Source organism: Zingiber officinale, chromosome 3A, assembly GCF_018446385.1.
Source record: "Zingiber officinale cultivar Zhangliang chromosome 3A, Zo_v1.1, whole genome shotgun sequence".
NCBI lineage: Eukaryota > Viridiplantae > Streptophyta > Magnoliopsida > Zingiberales > Zingiberaceae > Zingiber > Zingiber officinale.
Genome location: NC_055990.1, coordinates 51838344 through 51842057, shown reverse-complemented (window position 1 = coordinate 51842057; position 3714 = coordinate 51838344). Strand labels below are relative to the sequence as shown.

The window sequence follows — 3714 nt, the reverse complement described above, 5'->3', positions numbered from 1 at the left end:
TAAGGGAGTAATTGTGGAGTGACTCGATGTAAGAACTCTTGGATATGCCAATTCCCTATCTCAATGATATTAGCATATTTTGTATCTATTTGATCTTGTGTGGATTCATGTGTATGGACTTAATTACCATGTTTGATTGAATATTTATGATGCTTGTGGATCCCGTAGAGGAATACCCAAGATCGTATGACCGAGGGACGCTAGTGACAGACAATCCCGCTAACGGACGTCTAGGGTGTCATCTTGAAAGGTGAAGAAAGTTTCTACAAGGAGGTGGGATGGATGAATGTAATTATTATCTTCATCATTATGTACATTAAGTAGAGATATGTTTCTATGTTGTATGACCGAGGGACGTTAGTGACAGGCAACCCCGCTAATAGACTTCATAAGAATCATATCTATTTAGTGGCTAATGATGTCGATCAAAGCCCCTTGTCGGTTGTCTTCTGCAGGAGATAACTAGAAACTTCCTACAAATTCATGTTAATTGAGGATATTATTTGGTGAACCATCTTTCATTGATGAATATCACAACGAAACCGAACTCCTAGAACACCCACAAAACCAAAGTTCTCATTTACTTTCTTATTTCTATTTCTAGTTTCTTGCTCAGCACAACTTTTATCCAATTGATTATTTAGCTAATTCTTCATGAGACATCTCTAGTGCTTATAACTAGTTCCTATGGGATTGATATCTTTCTATTATTGACGATGAAATCGTGCACTTGCGGTGACGTAATAAGTTTTTGGCGTCATTGCTGGGGGCTGCGTCTATAACATTAGAGATAATCATTTGAGTTAGACTAAACTTTTCTTTCTTTTCTACTACATACTTGTAACTAGTCTTAGAAATTCTTTTTTTTTTTTTTTTTTGCAATTTTACCTTGCATTCCTCATTTGTAATTCAAATTCTGCATTTATTATTTCTAGTACTTCAGTTTAAAAATTTCTTAAATTCTATGATAAAAAATATTTAGAATCTTGTTGTTGTATGCGTAGATCTAACTTTGCAGGAGATCTATTACCTCTTGATCCTGAGATTGACAGAACTTTTCATAGAAGAAGAATCTTGCAAAGGCATCAAAAAAAAACAAGAACATTTAGTTATGGCAAACAAACCATTGAAGGATTACGCAACACCATATGCACGAGGGCTTCGGTCTAGCATCAAAAGGTCATCCATTGAAGCAAATAATTTTTAAATAAAGCCTGCAATAATTACTATAGTACAACAGAACCAATTTGGGGGCGGACCACATGAAGATCTGAATCAACACCTTGAAGTCTTTTATGAAATCTGCAGTACAATGAAAATAAATGGTGTTCTAGCGGAAGTAGTAAGACTATTATTGTTTGTCTTTCTTTTGAGAGATAGAGCCAAATAGTGGCTAAATTCTTTGCCACCAAATAGCATATCCTCTTGGGAGCAATGTGAGCAACAATTTCTGGATAAATTCTATCCTCCTAGAAAAATTACTCATATGAAAAATTTGATAGCAAGCTACAGATAGTCAGACTTAGAATCATTATTTGAAGTATGGGATAGATTTAATAATATGGTTAGACAATGCCCACATCATGGACTTGAAAAATGGCTAGTGCTTCGTACATTTTATAACAGCATCAACTACCATACAAAAGTGTCCCTAGATTTTACAATTGGAGGGGCACTGATGAAGAAAATCTTAGATGAGGATGAAGACATTATTGAAAGTGTAGCGCAGAACCATCATCAGTGGGCATCAGAAAAAAGTGGAGGTTATTCATCTGCAACCCCAATTAAACCATCATGAAAATTTGATGTAGAGCCAATCACTTTGATGTCTGCAAAGCTGGATGCTCTCACCAAAAAGTTGGAAAATATGGGGGCAAATACAAGCACGGTCAATTCCATAGTATGTGTATGTGAAACATGTGGAAGCACAGATCACACTTAAGATCCATGCCCATTAGGAGCCTTATCTGCGTAAATTAATCAACTTGAGTAGTGTGATGCTGTTGTAAATTTCAATCAATGGAAGAATAAACCATACTCTAACATATATAACCCTAGTTGGAAGAATCATCCAAATTTTTATTATTGTAATAACCAAGAGCAAGGACCATCCACGGGGGCTAGACCAAGCTACTAGCTTGGCAAACAAAGCTATCAACAACAACAATCTTCTCAAGGCTATCAATTATCCAAATTGGAGAAAATACTTGAAGAAGTTATTTCTAGTCAAAATGAATTGAAACAAGAAATCAAGCTACTTAATCATAGAATGGATATTCAAAGAAACATTAGAAGATGCAGGATAGCCAAATTGCTCAGATAACTTCATCATCTTCAAGAGAACCAGGATAATTTCTAGGAAAACCTAATATCAATCCAATGGAACACTATAACAGAATTGAGCTTAGGAGCGGATGGACCTTGGGATATACTTAAGTGACTGCTTCAAAAGAGATGAAACTTCAGGAAGAGCTCTCTCCTCCAACACTTGAACCAATTCATATTCAAGATGATGAGGAGAATACCAAGAAGGTTGAAGAGACTCTTCCACTCATCCTTTAAAATCAAACAATCCCTTTTCCACAAAGACTTGCTATGACAAAGAAAGATGAAGAATTCGACAGGTTCCTTGACAAGGTTAAATACATCTGTGTCGAAGTCCCTCTAATTGACGCAATTCAACAAATGCTAAATTTTTAAAGGACGTTATTGTTGGTGCGAGTAGCATCCGACGATCGAACCTAAGTTTTGATAATGGTAAAAGTATTCAAAGTTAAGTTGTTTTGTTATCTAAGATGTGTGAATGAGGTTTTTTAGGAAAGTCCTAATTGCGGTTAGGCAGGTGGAAAACCCTAGGGGGTGGTAACCCTAGGTCCTAGGAGGTGGTAACCCTAGGTGGAGGAAAACCCTAAGGGACGGCAACCTTAGGTCTTAGGGGGTGGTAACCCTAGGTGATGGAAATCCTAAGGGGGGGGGGATAACCTTAGGCCCTAGGGGGAGGTAAACCCTAGGTGGCGAAAAACCCTAGGGGGTGGTAACCCTAGGTCCTAGGGGGTGGTAACCTAGGCGAAATGTCTAGTCGGTCTGGAGGACCGGACTGACATCATGTATGCTCTCTTGAGTAGAGTAGGTGAGGACACGTTCCCCGGAAGAGAGAACAATAGGCATCGGTTCGACCTAGGGTTTCAGATGGGAAATCCGAAGTCATAACCGAACAGTCCGTGACTGTCAAAACTTTCATATTATTATGTTTATTATGTGTGCTAGCTTTGTTTTGGAAGATATGTGGTTGGGTTGTGGACTAACCTATCTTGCAGGGATAAAAGAGCACATTTGGCCTCGGATGAACAGTACCCGAGGCACCCTCATGGAGTTTAAGGTGCCTCGGGTGCAAAGGAGAAGAGTTTGCGCGCAGTGGAGCTGGAGGCGCCCTTACGGTGGCTTGAGGCACCTCGAACAACATTGGAGGCACCTTCAAGGCTTATGGAGGCGCCTTCAACAGGATAGACGAAGACTTCTTCTCAGCTTATCCACGCATGGCTGACTCAACGAATGGAGGTGCCCTCAAGGGGCTTTGAGGCACCTCCAATTGCCCTTATAAGGAGCACTAGGCTCCGAACCAAGTAAAAAACACTTGAGTCCTTTTTGTGTGATTGTTTTTTAATTCCGCTGCTTTACTCTCGAACATTTTCTGAATACGAAAAGTGAAAACCA

At 39.1% G+C, this 3714-nt stretch overlaps 1 pseudogene; it reads right to left on the bottom strand.

The window, feature by feature from the left end:
- Window positions 1-1518: 1518 nt before the first annotated feature.
- LOC122054517 lies at window positions 1519-1590 on the bottom strand (annotated as a pseudogene).
- Window positions 1591-3714: the final 2124 nt, after the last annotated feature.